Here is a 24068-nt window from a genome sequence, read left to right as displayed (position 1 = left end):
TGCTAGCTAGGGAAGCTCGTGCGACGTGAGCTGGGGAGGGGCTTTGCCTTCTATGACCTCTCCACTGAGGTGGGGGGCCGCGAGGATCACGGGGCAAGAGAGCCTGCGCGGGCCCCTGGCAAGGCTCCCCCTGCCGTGCTGGCGACCGTGGCGGGGGTTGGGGTGGAGGGGCGCTGTTTCCACCCGGGTGCCTGGTCCCTCCCAGCCTCCCTTCTCCACCCCGCCCGCTCGCCCGTGGTCCCTCCCGTCGGTCCCTCCCTCCAGCTCTTCAGTCCCTCCTCGCCCTGCCTCCTGCGCGCCCAGCCCAGCCTCCGCCCGCGGGGACGTGTGTGAGTGTGTCTGTGTGTGAGTGTGTGTGTGTGTGTGTGTGCGTGCGTGCGCGCGTGTGTGGTGTGTGTGTCTCCAGTGCGATTTCCCCTTTCTCTCACTCGCCTCAGCGCAGCTCTCCAGCGGCTCGCGCCCCCTCCCCGACAGCGGGCGCCCCCCGCCGCCCTGCCCCTCGGCGTGGGCCTCCCGAGAACCTCGGGACTCCCGTCGCACCGCCTGCACCCCGATTCCTCTTCAGCCGGGGTGCCGCCGTCTCACCTGGGGTTCGCATCTCGCTCGCCCTCCAACTTTGCCATTGGCGGCGGCGGCGGCGGCGGTGGGACGTGTGGGAGAAGCCCAGCGCCTCGCCCGGCCGCCCGCCCGCCCGGACCAGCCTGCCCCGGCGCCGAGGTGAGTCACGGGCGCGGGCCGGCGGGGGCAGGCGGGCCCCGAGGAGAGCAGGAGGGCGGGCGGGCGGGAGGGCGGGCGGCCCCCGGAGGCCGCGAGGACGGACCGGGCGCCGCGTTCAGCAGCCACTTCTCCTTTCCGCGGCGCCCAGCTCCCGGCGCCGCCGGCTGGGGCCCCGGTTTCGAGGTGGGGGGAGGAGAAGGAGGCCAGGCGGCCCTTGGGGACCGGTGTCTCAGACCCTGGGACGGCGAGGGGACCACCCGCCGGCCGAGATCGGAGGAGCCGGGTCACCAGACCCACCCGGGTGGCCCCCGAGGAGCGCTGAACCTCAGGTACGTCGATGGCGCCGCTTTTTGGGACACGGGGCGACCTCGAAAAGTTTGCCTGCGTGAGGCATCAAGGGTGGCGGGGACCGAGAAGGGTGCGTGTGCCTCAGCCTAGGGACTGTGAGGAGACCGGGCTCCTGAGGTCACAAGCAGAAGTGAGCGGTGGCGGCAGCCGGGCGGGCGGGAAGGCGCTTTCCGTCAGCCCTGGACAGCGTAGGTTCTGTGGAGAGGCCGGTAGTGAGCGCGGCGCCGCCCCCACCCGGTGCGGATCGCCGATCGCAAAGCCTGAGGGCAGAAGGCTCAGCGGACTCCAGCGACTCCGGCCAGGTTGAACCGGTGGCCCCTAGGGCTTTCACAAGCCTGGCACTGGAGACTCGCACACACGGTCGCAAGTCACCACACTCGATTCACTCACTCACACACGCCCGCCCGCTCGCACGTAAACCTATGACTTGGAGACCTGAACTGCCAAAATAGAGACCTCTTGGCAGGGGCTGGAGTTTCCGTGTCAGCCAGCCGCCAGGCTTCCCGCTCCCGCGTTCCCGCTCTCCAAGGTTCTCCCGCCTCTTGGCCTCCTCCCCTGCTACTTCTGAGGGGACTCAGCAACCGCACAGCGCAAAGGTCCCCCCCACCCATGCGAGAGTCCGCCTCTGGCGGTTCAGAGACTGCTGAGCTGGCAACCGCTTTATGAATTCCTGCCCCCTCCACGTTACCCCTAAACTTTGATGCCCTCTCGTTAGGAGGAGGCCTGGGACTTAGAGGTCCTGATGTAAGAGTTACCTCCTGACCCCTTGGCACCTCAGCTTAGTGGGGTTCCCTCGGGTACTCCCCCAGTCACTACCGCACCCCAGCTGAGGAGCTCAGGGATTTGATAGCCCTTTGACTCCTGCCCCTCATCCCTCTGCCTGAGATAGAGGCCTGTCTGGTCCTGCAGCTTCTTCTAGTTAATGTTTGACAGTTCATTGTAGCTAATCATTTTAATTAGCTCTTAAAGTGGGGAGTAACAGTTAACCTTGGACTTCTCGATTTTGGCCTGGTGGGGCCTCAAATGGGAGGAGTTCTGAGGAGGTAAGAGCGGAAGTGAGGTCACCACCCCTGGCCTGAGCAACCACAGCTGGCTCCAACAGCTGGTGGGCACACCCATTAGGGACTCAACTCTGTGAGCTGACCCTTGCTTGGCCTGAGAATGCCAGGATGGAAGAAGGTGAAGGAACCTATCTTTCTCCCCACCCAACGCGCTCCCCCCACCCTCCCGCTTTGGGGAAACAGGGTTCTTTGGCATTGAAAATGCCCAGGAAACTTGTAAGCCAAGTAAAAATATCAGTTGGTTCCAGGATTTCCCCAGTTATAAAGTGCTTCCTTGACCCAGTGCAGAAAAACAAGTAGGTGCGCAGGCAGGAGCTCTCTCTAGGTGAGTGAGGACAATGGACGGCAAAGCTGAGCTGTAAGAAGCTGCCTTGCAGAGTGCGGTTCAAAGCCCATGATCTCTGGTAGTGTGGTTTTTTTTTGGGGGGGGGGGATATGAAGCAGACAACACCACTGCCACCCTCACCTGGCCTCTCTCTGTGGGCAGAAGGAGTGGCTTGTTTGCAACTATGCCAGGCATTCTTCCATCCATAGCACTGTTTGCTGCCTCTTCAGAAACTAGTGCTCACCCCTGGTCAAGCGGGGGCCCCCAGTCTAGCCTTCTTCACATAGTACTGAGTGACAGTGCAGTAGTGTCAGCCTTCTCTGCTATTATACCGGGACCTAAAAATAAGGCCCCTGGGGCCCATCATGGAGCTGATTGATAACATACACAGAATGCCTCTGATGCTGCAAAGATTTAGGGCTTTGGCCCCAGAAAAGCCCGAATCAGCCACTTGCTGAGAGTGTGGCTTTTCTAGGGACCCCTTTACTCCTGGCCTTGGCCTTGGCCTTCACACCAGTGCCTCCCCAACGTTCTCATTTGCTCCCAGTCACGAGAGCTAGGCTGTCTGGGTTGAAGGCCCAGCTTTGTTGTTTACTAGTTATATGGCCCTGGTCAGTTGAATGCCTTAGCCTCACTAAGTGGCAAAAGAATCAGATTATAAAGTTGAAGAGGAACAAACACATTCTTATATATAGATTGCTGATTAGAACACTACGTGGTACAAGGCACATGTGGAACTGGCATTGTGACATTGTCTAATACAGTACCTAAAACTCGGGTTCAACTCAGTAAGTGCAAAAATTAAGTGGGGGCTAGTCTTAATACTAGGCTGGCCCCAATGAAGTGTTGGTCGAGAAAATACACTTTTGAAGAAGACAGCACTGGCCTTCCAGGGCTGAACGTTGGCTGAAATGCGTAGTAGGATGTAGGAGGAGTCTGGGGACATTGGACGTGTTGTCTGTATAAATAATAGTTTAAAACCAAACTCAAGGATTTCAAGAGATGGCTCAGCAGTTAAGAGCACTGCCTGCTTTTGCAGAGGACCTGGCTTTGATTCCTCGCACCTACATAGTGGCTCACAACCAGCTGTAACTCAGTCCCGGGGATTCTGACATCCTTTTCTGACCTCCTTGGGTACCAGACATGCATATGATGCCCAGGCATACATGCAGTCAAAAACACACCTGGACGAAATCAGTTTACAAAATGAAAATAAAGCCAAACTCAAATTCCTGGGCTAGGATAGGGAGTCAGGTGTCCCAAACTGAAGGCTTCTCCTTACCTGGAGAGAGTGGCTAGGTTCTGGTCTGAGTGCTATCTGTCTCTTAAGTCTGCCCTAAGATTTTGATGAAGGAGAGGGGAGGGAAATAGGCTCATACACAGGCTGAAAGTGACAGGCATTTTGGACTGTCATTTCCTGCTTGCCAGGGGCAGGGTGGCATTACTTGTTGCCTCCCAAACACTACTAAAGCCCCCTGAAATGGTAGAGATCACACCTGGCACGCCTCCTCCACATCCCTGGATCTCTTGCTGAATTAGGAAGAGCCTTGGGCAACCCTTGCTCCTCTGTTCTGGGCCTGACCCCAACCTGGCCTTGGTTTTCACTCCTGGTTTTCTAAGCTGCAAAAAGGTTTCTGGCTTCACTGCCAATTTATTCCCTTTGTGGTTCTCAGACAGAAAACTAGTTCTGCAGGGGAGAAAAGAAACCCATGAAAGGTACCCAGAATCCCATGGGCACTTTCCTCGGGGTCAGGGGCTTTTCTCATCAACACCAACCTGCCTGCAAATCTCTGGCTGCTGAGCGTCCTGTAATAGCGGCTGTGCTGCTAATGCCCTGTAGCTTGGGCCCCAGCGCTGGTTGCCAAGAAACTGCTAGTCGGGGTGCTTATGAGGGTTCTGACCTCATAGGGGCTGCTGAGTTTCAATTCAGCAGACATTTATTAACACCTACTGTGTGCCCAACCTGTGCTATGAGCTGTGGGGGAGCCGAGGGAAGGAGGTGGTGGGGCAGAGATGACTAAGACACTGAAACAATCAGAGGCGAGGACAAGCAGCCAGGCCAGGGGCTGGTCAGGTGCTAATTGTACTTCTTGGAGCAGAGGCCAGCACGGCCAGGACTCTGAGGTCAGCAGCAGCTAGAAGAGGGAGGGAAGGCTTTGTGAGGGATTCGAGTGAGAGCTAGACCTTGAAAGGGGGTGGGGGCAGAGAGGGGGAGATGTGGCTGGGCCGAAAAGGGAGAAAAGACGCCTTTCTCTCTATTCCCTGGCCACAGACTGACCTTCGAAGCCTGGATGATTGTTTGGTAAATGCATGTCACATAAAAGAGCAGGTCAGCGAGTGTGGGTGGCTTCATGCAAACCTCGCTCTCCACTTGAGGACATACAAAATGCTGGGCCTAGACAGCGAGCCCAGCCTGGATTGATAATACACAAAGGGCAGCCAGGCTTCCCCCGCCACCCAAGCTGAGAGGATTTCATTATGGACTGCACCCTTCAACACAGGCCAGCTAAGAGAGGAGAGGAGGGAGGGAGGGAGTGAAGTGGGGGAAGAGAGAGGTAGATCACATCAAACCTGACAGGTCACAATTGTTCACAAGAGGTATCTGCTGCCTGGGTCCCACCTTCTCCCCACCCCCACCCCCACCCCCCTGCCCCCAGGTTTCCAGACTTCTCTGGGACCCTGGTGGTAGAGGGCAGAGATTTTTCATTACTGCCTTCTACCCAACCAGCTGGGAATTGAAGTCTAGAGAGTCCCACATTTCTGTCTGGACACGATAAAAAAAAAATCACCATGTGTTTGTTCTGCTTTTGTGTCTTCCGTGGCTGGAATCGAGTTTTTGGCTCTTGTTAGGGTCCATTGGACAAAAACACCTGGACTACTACTCCCCACCCACACTCACACAGTTTCTTGCTTTTTGGCGTTACCTCTCCTTGGTGCATTTAAACACCTAAAAGAGCATACTAGAATGTCCTGACTTGGGCTGGGAAACTGTGTCTTATGGTGAATTTTTTGACAAAGAGCCTGTTCCCAGAGGGACTAAGAGGCTCAGACAGCAGGAATGAGTGTTTTATAAAGTAGGGTCTTGAAGGAAAAGTACTGGAACATTTCTCAAAGAGGCTCACAAGAAACTAAGTAGCCCAGCCTGGTACCTTTAACACTGGCACTTGGGAGGCAGAGGTAGGTGGATCTCTGTAAGTTTGAGGCCAGCCTGGTCTACAGAGCAGGTACTAGGATAGCCAGAGCTACACAGAGAACTACATTGTCTCAAAAGAGAGGGGAGGAGGTGTTAAGTAGCTGGTATGAGTCGAACAAGCTTTGCTTTAAGTTCTTAATTTTGGATGGGCCGTTTCTTGCCCAGTGCAGATACTTCATGCCTCTTGTCTACCTGCTGTTCTGGAAGTTTCCTGCCTTCTTCTAGTCTGACCCAATATCCATCTCAAGAAAACAGATGCTTCAGACTATAAGAAGGCAGGAAGGGAGCACAGTCTGTCTGCACTCATATCTCTCAGACCTGCCAGGTCCTGGCTTTGTGACAATGGATTCATTGAGTTAACCTCTCTGGGTCTCACTGTATGTTTCATAGGGATGGAGTCACAAATGAGATAAGGTATGTAGAACATGGAACACAGTTATGGCTTTTCACAGTATACACAGACAGTACATGTTTCCTCAGATTAGTTTTAGTCCTGGGCTGAGACTGTTGCTGGTCATGTCATCTTTTGACCATACACATACCTTAGGCTTTGCCAAGATCCCAGAATTATACCCCTTGCCCGAAGTGCTGGCAGGGCATGCCAGTCCATTCCTGAAAATGCCTGGGTGGGTGATTCTTACAGATTTTTCTGCTAATGTTTTTGTTAACTTTGCCATCATGAAGACTAAAGAGGGGATGTGGAAGAAGCACCATGTGCAACATGTGCATGCGTGCATGGGTCTGTGTGTTATGTACAGAGCCATTCTGAGTGGTAGGCAGTTCTGTACTTCGTAGTGGAGCTTGAGGGGCTGGAGAGATGGCTTAATGGATAAGAGCTTCCTTGCTCTTTGAGGTGGCCGAAGCTGCAGTCCCTAGAACCCGTGTCAGACATCTTGCATTTGCCTGCAATTCCAGCTTGAGAGGCTGACATCTTCTGGCTCTGCAGGCCCCCTCCCCCTCACATGCATATAAGCACGCACACAGCACACACAAATGACTAATAAATCTTTTTTAAAGACTGGAGCCTGAGTCATCAAGGTAGCTCAGTGGGTGAAGGTGCTCTCTGTCAAGCATGACAACCGAAGCTCAGTCCCTGGAACCCACATGGTGGAAAGAGAGAACCATCCTTGCAAGTTGCCCTCTGACCTTCACATATAAGCCGTGGCACCCTCCCCCACCTCCCACACATGCATTAAGTGCACACACACTCTTGTGTACACATGCACGCTTGCACACGCACTCGCACACACACACACACAAATGTAAAAACAGTTTAAAAGTGAGGCATAAGTTTTTAATATTTGTATTAATATTACCATGGGGTTTTTTGTTCTTCCTTATTTTCACTTTGAATATCCACTGAGCTGGGTGTGATGGGACACAGCTGTCATTTCAGCACTTTGGTGGCTGAGACTGGAAAATGGAGTTCTAGACTGGTCAACATAGCAAGTTCCAGGTCAGCCCTGGCTACAAGTGAAACCTCTTCTTTAAAAAAAAAAAGAAGAAGAAGAAGAAGAAATCAGAGGAAGTTTGTTCCTTTGAGAGAAGGCATAACATTCTACCCCTGGGGACTATTTAGCAATCATCAGTTTGCCGTTCGCCTCCTGGGGGTAGAACTCTGGAAGCCAGTTGGCCAACTCTGTTCTCATCGTAGCTTGGCTTGCTTTTCCGATTCTTTCGGTTTACAGAGATGTTGGGTACCTGCTGGGCAAATGCCCAACGGCCTTTGTTTGAAGCTGGGACACTGCCTTTGGCCAGCAGATCTCAGGGGCTGGGAACCTTTGTCAAAGGCCCCTCAGAAGATTTTGAGATCCCATCTGCTGTAGCTGCAGTTGTGCTTAGGTGAACCCAAGCCAAGAGGTACTCTGTATGGACTACACCTGAATGGACCGTGCTACTGGACCACTTGATCCTTGCCCATCAAGTTGAGAAAGCTAGGCCTTGAGCAACGGGAGAGTGGGTAATTAGTCTTAATCTCCCTAAACACCTGATAACAGGGAGGTACTCAAGTGTGGACTGAGGTGGCAATCTGTGTTTTTCCAATGTTTTCTAGGATAATAGTCATTAGTTCAACTCTTTTGAGTCTATAAAAATCAATGTCTGGAAAGCAAGTACCTTACAAACTTACAAGGTGACCAGTTTCTTAATACCACAGTGATCTGGAAAGAAAGAAAAGGAAGAAAGGGAGGGAAAGAAAAGAGACTGAGACCTATTCTTGGAGACTCCAAGCCCCACTCTAGAGTGTCAGGGACATGTATGTATTTACCTGTTAGTAGGGAGGCACTCTTCATATTTCCAAATTGTGTGATGTGGAGCTAATGGCTTACACAGAGAAAAATCAGTCTTCTTCCTTAGCTTCATTAGGGAAGGCTTCCTGGAGGTGAGAGGACAGATGGCCTTTCAAACGAGGAAAGAGGGACCAGAGGCCATGTTCTAGGGGCATTCCAGGCTGCGGGATAAAGTAGCAGTGGCTTGAGAAAGCCAGAGGTACAACAGCATAAGTCCCCCACCACTGGCATGTATGATAATCCCAGGTTCAGAGTTTGACTCGACTGTAGTGTCAAAGAATGTGTATTCTAGGGAGACAGAGGTTATTGCCTTTTTTGTCTCCACTACCACTGCAAAGCAATATGACACAGTAAACTCACATAGTGCCATTTAATGACAAAACCATAGTCTCTGGTTGTTATTTTGTATGATCCAGGGCCCCCTTTCTTTCATTTTACTTAATAGCTTTACTAGAGTCATATCAATGTACAATAAATGGCACATATTTTAAGTGTACAATTTTATCCTGTTTGACATATGCATACACCCCGTGAAACCATCACCACATTCAAGAGACAGCATATGCGGAGCTCCTGGGAAGTTTCTTTGCGCCCTTTGGCAATTCCACCTCCCATCCTAAGGCATCTACTGCTCTGGTTTCTGTCACTATAGATTAGTTTGCATTTTCTAAAGTTTCGTATAATTGGAATCATGCAGTCTTCCCTGGCCTGGCTTCTCTCTGGATATTTATGTTAAAACTCTTCCTTGTTTTTGTATATATCAGTGTTTCTTCTCCCTCACTCCCTCTCCCCCCTCCCTCACTTCCCCTTTTGAGATAGGGTCTCACTTGGAGCTCTGGTTGGTCCTGCAACACAACTGTGTAGACCACAGGGCTCTCACTGATCTCTGACCACCTCTGCCTCAAGATTTCTTGAAATGAAAAGGCTGGTGCCATCATCCCTGGCAGATGTTTAGTTCTTTTCTATTACAAAGTAGCTTTCCATTGTATGGACAAAACACCGTTGTTTATCTGTTCACCAGCCTGTGGACATTCGAAGCTTTTTTCTCCCCAGTTTTGTTTTTGTTTTTGTTTTTGTTTTGTTTTTTTTTTTTTGGTTCTTTTTTTTTGGTTCTTTTTTTCGGAGCTGGGGACCGAACCCAGGGCCTTGCGCTTCCTAGGCAAGCGCTCTACCACTGAGCTAAATCCCCAACCCCAACCCAGTTTTGTTTTTTGTTTTGTTTTGTTTTTTTTCTTTTCTTTTCTTTTCTTTTTTTCAGAGCTGGGGACCCGAACCCAGGGCCTTGCGCTCAAGCGCTCTACCACTGAGCTAAATCCCCAACCCCTGTTTTTTTTTTTTTTAAGTGTTGCAAACAAAGCTGCTCATAACATCTGCGTGCAAATCTTTATATGGCTCTGTTTCCTTTTCTCTTGGTTAAATACCTGAAAGAGAAACAACTGGGTCCTAACAACCCTGAAGGCTCGACTTTTAAAGAAACTACTACACTGTTTTCAAAATACTTTACCATTTGACATCCACTCCTCCCAAAAGGGATAAGAATTCCAAGTCCTTGGCTCATCTTCACCAACGCTGGTGTGGAAGGGTGGGGGTCATTCTTAGTTGTGCTACATTGTAATTGCGTTTCCCTTAATGACCCACCATTTTAATCATTTTCCCATGTGTTATTTCTTGGCTACATATCTTTCTTTTGTAAAATATCTGCTCAGGTCTGTTGCCCAGAGAGTCCTTTACAGACTCTAGACACAAGACTTCTATCACATTCCTGCTTGAGGAACTTTGTTTCTTTCCTGATCCTTCTGCCTCACCTCCCAAGTGCTAGGATTACAGTAGCAAGCCAGTGTCTAGTTCTCCAAGTCTTTAGCTTTGCATTCAATCTTAGGCGAAATGCAACTAGTCCCTATGTTTCTCTCTCTGTGGAGCTGGGGATTGAACCTCAGACCTTTTGCCTCCTAAGCAAGTGTCTACAAAGCTCATACCATTGAGCTTGTGCTTGGCCTCCTCAGTTTTCCTTTTATAGATCAAGCCTCCAGTGCTATATCTAAGGAATCTCTGCCTAGGCCGAAATCACAACTATTTCATCATATGTTTTCTTTTATAATTTTAGCCTTTGCATTTTGGTCTGTGATGCATTTGCCTGTTGTTTTACATTGTAATTGCAGTTTGCGTTTCCCTTAATGACTCACTATTTTAATCATTTTTTCCATGTACTTATGTGTTATCTATATATCCTTTTTTTTTGGTGAAATGTCTGCCCATTAATTTTTCAGTATAGAGGTCCAGAGCTTTGTGTGGGCTAGGCCAACACTTGTCTACCCTTATTGTACCAAGTCACTAAAATTTTTAGTTTGTCTGCATGTGCATGAGTGTGTGTGTGTGTGTGTGTGTGTGTGTGTGTGTGTGTGTGTGTGTGATATAGATGAGAGTGTGGGCATGAACACACACCATACATACATGTGGAGGTCAAAGGACAACTTTTACGAGTTAGTTCTCTCCTTCTACCGTAGGTTCTGGTGAATGAACTTTCACCTGTTCTACTTACTATCTTGCTAGCCCAGATTTTGGCTACTTTAAGTTCTTTGCCATAATCATATGAAATTTAAAACTGTCTGTGTAATTTTCTTTTAATACTTTGATATACTCCATTTGCATTAATCTTTAAAACAGTAATTCCTGGCTTTCCTTTTGAATTTTATAATCAGGTGTGTGCTTGGAGGTACTGTTATATTTTATGATGCTTTGAATGATGTTTTATGGCTAATAGGTACCATAAATTTACTGTGCATTAGTAGACTAGGGCATTGTTTTGCCCTTTACTTATAGCCCATTTTTAGTGAATAAATCCAATATTTCTTTCATATATCCCTGTATACATGCCTCACCTATCCCCTTTCAACTACATCTGCCAAGATAACAGATCTCCTTAACCAAAGATTAGCTGGGCATGGTAGCACATGCTTGTAGCCCCAACTATTTGTATACTGAGGCAGAGAAGGAGTTTGAGGTCAGTCTGAGCTGTAGATTAAGACCTTGTTAACCACTCACTCTACCAAAAAAATTAAAAAAAAACACAGAAATTTTTTACCTCAGACACTTTTTCTCCTATCTCATTCTCGCAAATCATTTTGTATCTTAGACCTGATACAGCATCATGACATCATTCCAAGGGTACAGTGAAGTGACTGGAACCCAATCCCAGTCCCATGGCAGGACTGTGGTTTTGTGCAAAAAACTTAATGATTTTGAAGATAACTTTGATTATAACTGTCTCCTCAATGCTACTTGGGGAAAGAATTTGATCTTCGTTTGTCGCCTCTGACAGGGGCTTGCAGCAAGGGAGGAAAAGTAGTACCCGAGTTCCTAGAACTCTTTGTCTCCCAACTGGACTTCTGGACTATAGCGGTGAGACCTGTCTGAACCTGTAAATTGACAATTTACATGGCTTTAATTCATGGATGCTTAGATATAGGTTGGAAACAAAAAGGAAATGAAGTACAGTTCATGGATTTTACTGCCTGTTGGAGAAAAAAAGAGATACAACTGAAATAAGCAGCAATTCAAGACCACATGTGCCAAAAGATCCTGTGACAGAATTGAAAGGCCCTGGGGAGTTTAAGGGGGCGGAGCTCTGTGGATACGAACTGTAATTACTAGAACACAAACAGCTCTGTGAGGTTCGGGGACTTGTTTGAGACCTTGCTAGATGCGTACTGTTTGATTAGACAAAAAAGATCGCTAAGGGATGACAAGCCTGAGAAATTCCATGAATGAGGCCGGAATGTTCCCTCAGGGGACCATGAGGAGACCACTGGGCTTGAAGCCCAGCTTGAGTTGGGAAATCATGGGAACGAGGCTGAGTAGGTAGGGTGGGGTCAGACTGCTAAGGACCTTTAGAAACCAACTTAGACGAGTTGGGATTTTAGGGCTCTGGTGAGTCGGAGTCCAACTGGTGGTGGCCACAGCCACAGATCTCAATGTGTGCCCTGAAGAAGTTGGCACCAGCTCAGAGGCGGAGGGAGGGGTTAGGTGGAGGCAGGACCAAGGCTGGAACTTGAACTTTCTTAACTCCCAGTATGAAGAAGCTGAGTTTTTAGTTTTTTTCTAGGGCCTTCACCCTCCTCCCTCCCTACAGCTCCATAACAGAGGTCCTTGGCAGGGGACTTAATGATGGGACAAGAGACAGCACTACCAACAAACACTTTCTAGCTCGACTGCTGAATGGTCCACCCCACTCCTTACCCTGACAGCTTCGGTGAAATCCTAGTAGCTCTAGATGGTGTCTGAAAGTGAAAATGCAGTCTGAGTGCAGTGAGGCATGCCTGTGTGTCTAGCTATGCAGGAGGCTGAGAAGGGAGGTTTGTTTGCTCCTCGGTTCAGGAGATTGAGGCTGATGTGGGTAACAACACTAGATGCTCTCTCAAAACAACAAAGGAAAAAAAAAGACAGAAAAGCAAGCATGGCAGTGCAATCTTTTCCCTTGAGAAGCTGAGGCAGGAAGATTGCAAATTCAAAGTCAGGCTGGACTCCATAGTGAGACACCTTGTGAAGAAAAAAAAAGCAATATGTTAAGGAGAGAAACGACCTTTTAGCCTACTGTCAACATAAAACTCATTGGTTTATAATTTTTCCTTTTTAAATTGAATTAATTTTATGTGTCACTATTTTTTTGTTTTGTTTTGTGTTTTTATTTAGTTTTCTCTCATACAGCACTCCCCAACTGCAGTTTCCTCTCTGTCCACTTCTAATTGGTAGGAAACTAATATTTTTAATAGAAGAAATATGGAGTGGACTATAAGGAGCTCTGAGTGATGTGGAGTCTCTCCTGTTGGAGAATGGGAGTCTGAGATTTTAAGAACCAGGTGGCCGTAATAGCAAAATCATTTTAGCAGTTTTTCTGTTATCACCCAAATACCCCCCACACTGTCTGACCTTGAACTCAACAGGGATCCACCTGTCTCTGCCCCCACCCCCAATGCTGGGACTAGAAACTCCAAGTATACCATGGTAAAGGCTTACATTGGATTCTTGAGCTAGAAGACTTCAGATAGCATTTCTTTGCAATGTAACATTTGTTGTCCCCTCCCCTCTCACACACACATACCAGTTCTTTTTTTGAGACAGAGTCTCATGTAGCCCAAATTGGTTTCAGATTCATTATGTAACAGAATGGGTTTGAACTTCTGATCCCCCTCCTTCTACCCTACCTGGGTTTACAGGTGTGCACCATAGCATTTAATTTATGTGATGCTTAGAGTGGAACTCAAGGCTCTGTAAATGTAGGACGAGCATTCTCTTGATTCAACAACAATCCCAGCCCTGAGGTATAGCACTCACTCTTTTTGAGACACCATCTTTCTGGGTAGCCTTGGCCTGGAACTCAAAGAGATTCACCTGCCTCTGCCTCCCACGTGCCAAGTGTGTCATGCCTGTCTAGTATTTGCTTTTTTAAAATTTACATGAGTACAGTCTTCAGACACACCAGAAGAGGGCATCAGATCTCATTACAGATGGTTGTGAGCCACCATGTGGTTGCTGGGATTTGAACTCAGGACCTCTGGAAGAACAGTCAGTGCTCTTAACCGCTGAGCCACATCTCCAGCCCTAGTATTTGCTTTTAAGTGGGACTGTGTCCATTTATTACCTAAAATCTATTTTTACTAATTAATCAAAAAAATCAACAAAACCAAAAAGTGAGTGGGGTTAGAATTGTACCTTTGACAAGTCTGAGGCTTGGTCAGATTTAGTGAAAGGCCCTTTGCTTGTGGGGCCACTCTACTGATTGGTCTGAACCTAACTTTTGAGACGTTTGAGAAGGGGCTGAAAGGGAAATCTTACCTCCTGCAGCATCGTCTTCATTTGCTCGCTCCCCCATCCCTTTCTCCGTGGCTTAGAATACGTTTGAGAACAAATTGCTAGGTCCCTTTGCTCTGGGGAGAGGTCCTTTGACTTGCCCAGTGGTGAGCTCTGTCTCATCCTCAAGTCGGTGGGTGCGAACGGATCTTGGAATTGGTATGGAGAGACCTAGGAGGCTCTGGAGCCTGGGTGTAAGTCCAGAATTGTTCAAAAGGATTACTGAACTTCACCTCCACTACCGTACTTAGCCTATGGCCTTTCCTTTGGCTCCATCTTTGGTTTTGATTATCCATAGTAGAGGGTTAGAATCGTTCCAGTTTAGAAACAATCTGCCTGGACTTCTCAGAGCCTTCCCGTCTAGCGCTGCTCTGGCTTATCTGGTGGCTAAGGCGCTGAAGGCGAAGGCGAATCTCTTCAGCACTCCAGGCATTTGATTATTGTTCCCATAGCCTACAGATAGAGATGCCAACTGGAGAAAGAATGCTTGCCCTCCCTAGCCTGGTCAAGCTAGATAAAGCACTGTGAATAGTCAGCTTTTAACCCACCAGGCAGGGCCCCAGGCACCAAGGGCCTGTGCCAGGCAGCAAGTCTTCCTCCACACCTCTTGCCTGCCAGGGGGCTTGGGGGCAGGCGAAAGAGCAGGTAGGGCTCTGGGCAGGCTGTCTGGGCTGGGCGGGGCCCTGGTTGGGTGAGGCCCAGATTCCCCAGGCTGATAAAGCAGCCTGTAAACACGCAGCAAGTTGGGGGTAGGGGGGGCAGAGGGCAGGCTACCAGATGGCAAGAGAAGGAGGGAAACTGGAGCCCAGGCCTCGCTACAGGAAGTGGGACTTGATGTAGAAACATCCTGTCCAGTAGGGGCTAGAGAGGTGGCCACCAGTGATTGCTCCCTCCACTGTTGGAGGCAAATTCAGTCCAAGGTGGGGCTGCTTGCCTGGGCATCGGGCCAGGATCTTGGTCCCTAGCATCTCAAAGGGACATGATCAATCGGTCTCTGTTATGGGTTGCTCTTGGGTCTCTGTTATGGGTTGCTGTAGTACCATCTACCACTGCTGAGAAGGCGGGGGAGGTGATTTAGAGCCAAACTACCCCCATGGAGAAACTCTCTAGCATGATTGTCTGAGAGAATTTGTTTCTTACGGGAAAAATCATCGCCTTCGCTGTCTGTGAGGAGCATTGATTGGAACACAGGATTGTGTCAATTGTGTCAAAGGCCTCCTGCGGCCCTCCGCGAAGAAGAGTCATGTGGCTGATGCTCTTTCAACTCTGTCTTGCGGTGCCTTTTAATTAGAACCTCAGAGGGTCGGATCTGGTGCAGCCTTTAGCACAGAGCAGCAGACCTGTCCATTTCACGTTACAGGTGGGGAAACTGGGAATCAGAGGCGCAGGGGCGGCGTCACCTAAACGGGAGACCCAAAATTCAAGCCCTTGCTCTAGAAAGCTTCCCACCATCTTCCCTAGTGTGGGAGATCCCCCACTAGGACCCTCCCACATAGGCCGGGATGTGCCCTGCATACTCACTGAACCTGTACTTAACCTTGCTAAAGGCTACAGGATGCCTGGGAGGAGGAAAGAGCCTCAGAGTCATAAATCGAAAGTCCTCTGCTTGTACGTGGCCTTGAGTAGACCCTTCCCCGGGCCACAGAGATTTCTAAAAACTTTAGAAATGTCATAGTTTTCAGCAGACATGGTGATGTGTACCTGTAATCTCAGCACTTGGGAGGTGGAAGCAGGAACCTTAAGAGAGTTCAAGGCCAGCCTTAGCTTACATACTGAGTTTGAAGCCAACCCGAGCTACACGAAACCCTCTTTCAAAGCAAACAGAAGACAAAGAAAAACAGTTCTCTAAGAGTGTAGTCCCTGGTACTGGACCACACATCCAAGAATATTTGGGCAGCACAAATTGGTCTTTATGGGTTTTAGAAAAACATAACACAAAGTTGGAGGGATGGGAGTAGATCTGGGGAGAGTTGGATTAGGGGGTCATTGTGATCAAAACAGATCATATAAACTTCTCAACTCTACAATTTAAAAACAAAACAATTAAAAACACATCTTGGTTTGGGAAGGTGGCGCGGCATTAAGGCATTTTGCTGTGCAAGCCTGGAGACCCAAGTCGTTAACGTCCCTGGAATCTGGGGAAAGACGGAAGTAGAGAACACACTTTACAGAGTTGCCTTTTGCCTTCCACAGTCACTTCACAATAAGGAAAAATGTTTTTAAAAATAATAACAGAAAACTAATAACATTTCATTCTTTTAAGGGGTAACAAAATCCACCCACTAGAAATGTATACTTCAGTGTTTTGTTTTTAGCATTCACAGAATTGCGCAGCTATCAGTAGGATCCACTTTAGAGTATTTCCATCTTCCTCCAAAGAAAGACCAAATACCACATCGCTTAGAGCCACTCTCAATTTCCCTCCAGCCCCAGGCCTCAGTTCTGAAGGGATACTTACTGTAGATGCTATTGGTATTTGGACATGAAAGTCCAGCGGTCTTGATCAAGATGTGCTAACTCCGCTTACTGGGACCTTATATCCGGAGACCCTACTTGAAAAACAAACAAACAAACAAACAAAACCAGGGCAGGCCTGATGATCAAGCCCCAAGCTGTGGGCCAGGCATATGTGAGGTACTTAGAGCTGCTTTTCCATAAATATTTGAATAAACACATGAACCCACACCCTAAGATAAGAACCTAGACTTCACAGTATGTGTAAGCTGAGAGTAACTGTATATTTATGGGGCAGGGACCATGCTATGACTACTCTAGGTCTAGAGCCCAAATTCTCTGGTAAGGGCAGGTCTCTGAAATACAGAAGCTGAACAGAGCTTGAAGCAAGCCATCGAAGCTCATAAGGCCACCATTTTGATAGAGATTTGGTCTGGGAAGTTAAAGATCGGTTTACTGTAATGATCTCCAGTTGAAATTGAGGCCTTAAGAGGTGTGGGACCGGGCTGGAGAGATGGCTCAGCGGTTAAGAGCACACACTGCTCTTCCAGAGGTCCTGAGTTCAAATCCCAGCAACCACATGGTGGCTCACAACCATCTGTAATGAGATCTGATGCCCTCTTCTGGTGTGTCTGAAGACAGCTACAGTGTACTTATATATAATAAATAAATAAATCTTAAGAAAAAAAAAGAGGTGTGGGACCTGGGTCTGGGCAGCTTCTGTAGAAGGGGCCCCTCTGGCCCTGAGCCTTCAGTCCTAACAGATGGCCAGCAATATGTGTAGGGGAAACAGCACAGACTTTGAGATCAAGGTCACATAAGCCTGGATTTGAGTTCTGCCTCTATTCTTGACAAGTAACATGACCTTGGTCTTGTTACCCAATCTTTTCGGAGCTTTGCTGCAGTTTGTAAAGTGTATCTGTTAGGCAGGTTGATGGTGCAGACCTGTAATCCCAGTACTCAGGAAGCAGAGGCCAGAGGATCACCACAAGTTTGAGACTAGCCTGGATAATGTAGTGAGCTTGAGGCCAGGCATGCAGGGTGAGACCTTGTATACATAAATAAATAGAGGGTTGGGGATTTAGCTCAGTGGTAGAGTGCTTGCCTAGCAAGCGCAAGGCCCTGGGTTCCGTCCCCAGCTCTGAAAAAAAGAAAAGAAAAGAAAAAACCCAAAATAAATAAATAGAATTGTTAAAGTAAGATTATCACCAAAACTGATTTCACGAAAAGCAAAGTTCAAACAAAATAGCAGCTATTAAAAAAATGTGGATCCCACCTCTAACCCTACCACTGCCTAGCTACTTTGTAAGAATGAAGGAGAAAAGAAAATGAAAAGAAACTGGGGCATGGCGACACACCTGTATTTCAAGCAAGCACTGGAGAGGCCAACGCTGGAGAATCCTTAGTTCTAGACCAGTCTGAGCTACATATTGAGACCCTCTCTCATGAAACCAAGCACAGCCAGGAGTGGTGGAGCATGTCTTTAGTCTAAGCACTTGGAAGGCAGATCTCTGTACGTTTGAGGCTGGACTGGAAGAACACTTACTTGCCTAGCATGTGAAAGACCCTGGGTTTAGTCTGAAGCAGTGCAGAGGGAGAAGAAAGGAATAGAAGGAGTAGTGTTCATAAACTGCTTGATTTAACAGCAGACCCACAGCCCAGAGCCCAGAACTGTAAATCCCCACCACCTTCCCTTGTGTTCCACCCTGTCATTCTGTAATCTTTACTGTCTGGCCCCTCTCCCCAGAAGCAGGGGAAATAAGTGCTATCAGAGAGTGCAGAAGAAAATCTTGCCCACATTTAAACAAGCACCCACACCCCTTTGCCCCTCCTCCAACAGGCCATGACTGAGGCCACAGCGGCCACACCCGCAGCCCAGGCCCCAGGACTTGCTCTCCTGCCAACTCCACAAGCTCTCGCCTTGAGCTGGCATTGGCCTCAAGTGCTTCCACCATCCTCCACGCAGGCTCTCCAAACTCGTGCCTCCAGCCTGGAGTAGGCTCATAACCAAACCCTGGCCCTGGGTTTGCGCTGCAGATGGAGGGAGGAGCTGGCAGGGGCCCAGGTGCACATCCAGATGTTGCCTCTGAGACTTTCTTGGCATCCCTGAGCCAGCTGTGAAATAGTATTCACTGAAAAACACAGGAATGAAGAAGCATTTGGCCCCCCTCGAGGACAATGGGCTAGTGTCTTGAGAGAATTATTTGGTCTCAGGGAGTATGTAGAGAGGAAAAGCAGGACCCTGCTTGCTATAAATTATTTTGTAAAATCACATTTATTTTCACTTTTAGTATTAGAAAGATTCATTTCTTTATTTAACATGTATGCATATTTTGCATGTATGACTGTGTACTACTTGCAGACCTGGTGTATGACGGGGCCAGAAGGCAGCTTCGGCAAACTGCAATGTGGGTGCTGGGAATCAAACCCATGTCCTCTGTAGCTTATACTGTTAATCTGAGTCCTCTCTCCCATCCCTAGGTTTCCATTTTAATTCCGTGTATATGTATGGGTTTGTGTGTGGGTATACGCACATGCGTACTGGTACCTGTGAAAGCCAGATGTGTCATGTCCTCCTGGAACTGGAGCTATAGGCAGTTATTTGTGAGCCGCCCAACATGGGTGCTGGGACCCGAACTCTGATCCTCTGCAAGATCAGTGCATGCTCTTAGCCACTGAGCCTCTTACTTTTTATATCATATGTGTATGAATGTGAGTGGGCATGGGTATGCCACAGTGCACATGTGGCCATCAGAAGATAACTTACACCGTGTTTTTTCCAGGATTCCAGGGACTGAATTCAAGTCAGCAGTGTTAGTGACAGGTGTCTTTACCTTCTGCACTCTCTGGTGGGTCCAAAGGACCCTGCTGTTTTGACAAGAGGCCTGGCCTGGGTAGGATTCTTGACAAACAGTGGAGGAAGATGCCCTGTCAGAGTTGTCCCTTTGTATGTTTTGCTGGTCATTGATAAGTATCACCTCTAGGGGCCTCCCAAGCTTTTCTCAACGCTACTTAAACCTCACTGAGCATCGTTATCCTGGGGAGATTCAGGTAGTGCTGTTCACTACCTGAATCTAGGCACTCACACCAGGCACTAATGTTTCTGGAGCCATCCTACTCCACAACTAGACTGAGGCCTGAAGGTCTGGCAGCTGTGCAGAATGCAAGACCTTGGGCCATTAATGTTTTTCTGACCCACAGCCTTGGAGATATCTGAAGGAGTGGGTCATCTGCTTAAAAGATTGGCTACAAGTGCCCAACTCTACTACTAGGACCCCTCCCCGTTTTGCATGGACTCCTGGGAGGTACTTAGGTGTAAGTTACCAGGAAAACGGCAAGCACCATGGAATTCTGAGGTTTACTGTTCCTTATCCCAGAATAGGCTGCTGCCCTTTGACCCAAAGACAGTATAATCCTCCATCATTACCTCTGCCCATTGGCACTAAGGATAAGCCCCAGACACATTGTGAAGTCACATTGCTTTCAGTGTCACCTGCTCTTGTAAGTGAACCCAACCCCCAGTCCTTGGTCTGGTTTTCTCAGATCCTCTTGTTTCAACCTGTCCCTTCGTCTGTAGCCACCATTACTAGTCTGTTCAAGGCATTGACCTGGCTTGGCACTCATGGTCCAGGTTTTAATCCAGGTCCTCAAAGACCAGGCGTACCCTGCTGGTCTCTGAAGGGTAGGTCTAGGTGCAGTGATGAGACAGTTGTGGAAACAGCTGTCCCTTCATCAGGTAGCACTTCTCTGTTTGGCCCCCTCCCACCACAAGGCAGGCTGGTGGAATTGCTGCTGGGCGTCCCCCTTATGTAGACAGCTGTCTCCTCTGCCTTCCTGTGAGGGATCCTCCCCTCTGTGCACTTTCTGACCTGTGCAGAGCAGGGGCGGGGCTGTAAGGGCCACCAGGCCCTGAAGGGGAAACTGCTGAAACCCCTGGGACAGGAAGTGGTAGAGAGGGGCTGCTTCCTCTCACAGAGCAGGAGTGCGGTGGTGGAGAGCTGCCTGTGTCCTGGCCCCTGCCTGACTACTGTGAGCCCTGGGAGGCTAGGGAGAAGTGACAGTCCTTTTCCCTACCTCTCTTCTCTCCAAAAGGCTTTTCATGCAGCCCCCTGGAGAGGGGGAGGTGGGTAAAGGGGAGAGCTTCTTCAGAAGAGGCCATCATCACTTAGCAAGGAAAAAAAATTAGAGACCAGGGCCGACAGATCAGGAAAGACAAACAGGGTAGGTGACTGTGGGGTAAGGCACCTGCCCCACCTGCCAGGACAGCAGAGAACCACAGCTGGGCAGAGGAACCCTTTGTCCTTGAGTCCTTGTTCTAAGAGTAAATGATTAGGCCCAAGCCTACTTAGCAGCAAGTTGGGAATCTGTGGATCCCTGACTTCCAAATCACAGACAGTAACGGCCTCAGAAGAGCAAACCCCAACCCCTCACTGTGCAGCTGAGGAAACCAAGGCACACAAAGCAGAAGTGTCTTGTTTGAGGTCACGTCATGGGGAGAACCAAGGCCGAGACTCAACTCAAATCCAGAGGCTCTCTTTCTCATGAAAATCTGCTGAGTTTGTATTTAGCATCCCACACCTCCCCCAGACACCTCCCCCCCCCCAACAGGGTTCTGTGACATTCTTCTCAGAAATGAGCTTGATGAATTTTATTCACACCAAAGGGAGGTGGAGTATTTAGTCTAGGGATCAACAAAGGTTTCTGGAAAGGACCAGATAGCAAGTATTTCAGGCTTTGAGGCCCACATGAATGAGCCCTAGTGCCCAAAGTAGCCACAGACGGTGTGCAAACTGATAAGCATCGCTGTGTTCCAATACAACTCTGTTGAGGGGCACGGAAACTTGAATTTCAGAACATTTTCATGTGTCGTAAACTTCCATCCTTGTGGCCCTTCTTTGATTCATTCGTTCTTCAAGCCCCACTGAGATCTAAGAAGTAAAGCTAGGCTGTCAAGAGCAGAGGCTGCTAGGTGGGAGGAAGACGATGACATTTGACTTAAATCTTGAAGGGCGTGAGGGAATTAAAGTCACAGAAGTCAAGATCCGGCATGGCTGGACTAAGGGACAGTGTGAACATAGGTGTGGCAGGGGAGTCACCGTGAAAGTTAACCGTGCTCTGCACATGGGTGGCACCATTGTTATTTGTCAGCCACTGTTGCTCTTTTTTTATTATTATTTTTGAGACAGGGTCTCACTGTGTAGCCCTGCCTAGCTTGGAATGCCCCATGTAGAGCAGGCTGCTGTCAAATGCACAGAGATTGATCGGCCTTGCCTCTGCCTCCCAGTGCTGGGGTTAAACAGGCCACTAAGGATACCAGCACTGTTGTTCTCGCCAGAGGAAAGGGATAGCTTTGTTGAGGATACAGAGAGACCATGAGGAGAGGAGGAGGGTTAAGGCAGTGAGAACTTGAGTAAGTCAATTCTCCTGCCCCTCAGGAACTCAGGTAACATGTCAGGAGAGACCTTTAACTTTCTGGTCAGTTTCAGTAGTGGGGGAAGGGAGGACAGAAAAGGCAAAACCCACGGTAGGTGTTCTCCATGACGTCTGAAGCCAAAGCTGCCTGTCTGTGGTGTGCGGGTGACTTCCTACCTCAGCCTTCGTGGCATCGTCCCTTCTGGGTAGGGAGTCTAGTGCACTGGCCTTCTGCTTGGATTCCTGCAGTCTGCACTTCGTTTTGGATGGTCAATAGAGGAAGGCGTCATCTGGGAGAGATACTCCCCTCAGCCCCTCTTACTCCAGGGGGCCGGGGGGGGGGGGCGAATGGCGGAGCTGTGCCAGGAGCTTCCATATCAGTTTCTAGTACACACACTGTCAGGCGCCTTGACAGAGAACACTGATCCTTCAATAAAAAGTTATCTGCCTTAATATCCTGTTGTGCCGAGTTGCAGATTGGCCCAGCTTCGAAAAAATCCACTAATGAATTTAATTAGTCTTTGCTCCATGCTTCTCTTCATTCCTCCCTCCCTCCCTCCCTCCCTCCCTCCCTCCCTCCCTCCCTCCCTCCCTCCCTCCCTCCAACAATGGAAGCAAGCGGGACTTCCTAGGGACTGGGCCCGGTGTTCTAAGTTGCCATCCACTCAGTCACCTTGCTGTGCTTGATCCTCTGCAGCAGATCGGGTGACTCTGATAACCACTGAGCACCTGCATAGGCTCCTTCTGCCCTGTGCCCTAGCTAGACAAGATAGAACCTCAGAGCTGGCATGAAAGCCTTGCTCGCAGAAGTGGAAGCTGAGGCAGGAGGATGGTGAGTTCGCAGCCGGGACTCGAAAGCAAAACTCTGAGTCAAAAAGCAAAAAACTCTGAGACAGACGCTTCGAAAATGCCCATCTGCATCTTTTCTCCCATTAACTTTGGTGTTTTTCCCCAAACAATCCCTGTTTCAAAGCGTTCAGGCTGAATTCCATTACTGTGTGTCCGAGTATGTCCAGGCGAGGGGAGAACTTTTAGAACTTAGTATTTTCCTTGCAATCGTGAGTTCCATGGATAGGACACAGACTTTCGTGGCAAATGCTTTTATCCCCCTGCGCCATGTCCCTGGTCCCAGCAAATACTTTTATCCCCCCTGTGCCATCTCCTTGGTCCCATGTCTTTTAACTTTGTTCCATAGAAAACAGATTACACATCTTGCGATCTCTGTATGGTCCCCTCAGCCTCTCACTCTTTCCCCCAGATGTGGCTCTCCTGGGTTCAGCTGCCCAACGTGGTCAGCTTCCATTTCCTTGCTCTGCCTTTCCTTGCCTCAGGAACTCTCCACAGTAAGTTCAGGTCCCCCTATCAGATCTAGATCTCGTTGACCTCCCCAACTCCCAACCAACCCCCATCCCTTCTCCTAGCTCAAACTACTTAACTTAAGTTTTTATGTTTTTATTTTTTTATTCTTTGGTTTTTCCAGTCAGGTTTTCTTTGTGTAGACCAGGCTGGCCTGGAACTCTTTGTAGACCAGGTTGGGCTGGAATTCACAGAGATCTGCCTACCTCTGCCTCTGGAGTGCTGGGGCTAAAGGTAAGCACCAACATGGCCGGGCTCGACCACACATTTTGTTTATTATTTTTTATTTGGGGATCAACAAGGTCTTGCTGATGTTTCTGAAATCCTCAAATCAGATTTTCCCTCCTGCCTCAGCTTCCCAAGTAGCAGGGACCACGGGTAGGTATGTCATTGTGCCTGGCTTTTCCGTGAATTTAGTAGTTTAATGTTTTTGGCCCCTTGGCCTTCAGTTCCCTTCTCCTCTCCACCTAGGTAAAACATTCTGAACACTTAACAAGCAGAATGGCCAAGCCCCACAGATAATAAATCAGACCAGGAAATTGAAAACTCCGTTTAGAGCCAGGTGTTATGCTCATGCCTGTAATCCTAGTACTCAGGAAGCAGAAGCAGGAGGATTGATTTGAATACGAGGCCAACCTGGACTACACAATGATACCTCGGATCAAAAATTCAAATGAAAGGGAGGGGAAAAAAGAGAAAGAAAAGAGGAAAAAAATGATAGATGTGCCTTTCAGACATACCAGGGAGGGGTTGGGGATTTAGCTCAGTAGTAGAGCACTTGCCTAGCAAGCACAAGGCCCTGGGTTCGGTCCTCAGCTCAAAAAAAAAACAAAAAAACAAAAAAAAAAAACAAAAAAAAAAAAAACAAAGACATACCAGAGAGCTTTTGCCTGCATTAACTCATTTAGCCCTTGGCAACAGCCTCTAGGACTGGTCAGATAAGCCCATTTGATATAGGGTAGTGATCTTGCCTCTTCCAAGGCAGATCTAGGTCTTCTACCTGAAAAGTCCATGCTCTTAGTAGGGTCTGTAGGGACCTCCATTACCTGTTCTAGGCTGTAGCATTT

The 24068-nt window shown here is 48.7% G+C and overlaps 1 protein-coding gene across 2 annotated transcripts in view; it reads left to right on the top strand.

Moving 5' to 3' along the window:
* The first annotated feature begins 221 nt into the window (after positions 1 to 221).
* Positions 222 to 24068, top strand: part of Elf4 (E74 like ETS transcription factor 4) — a 42886-nt gene continuing 19039 nt past the window's right edge. The window contains exon 1 of one of the 2 annotated variants that reach the window (XM_039099675.2): positions 222 to 717. The gene's annotated coding sequence lies outside the window, so the exon portion shown is untranslated. Of the gene's footprint in view, positions 718 to 768; positions 1047 to 24068 lie in introns of those variants that run through there. The other variant, XM_039099676.2, reaches the window with a different exon arrangement.

The sequence above is a fragment of the Rattus norvegicus genome, chromosome X (genome assembly GCF_036323735.1).
Source record: "Rattus norvegicus strain BN/NHsdMcwi chromosome X, GRCr8, whole genome shotgun sequence".
Classification (NCBI taxonomy): Eukaryota; Metazoa; Chordata; class Mammalia; order Rodentia; family Muridae; genus Rattus; species Rattus norvegicus.
This window is presented reverse-complemented; position numbering and strand designations above follow the sequence as displayed.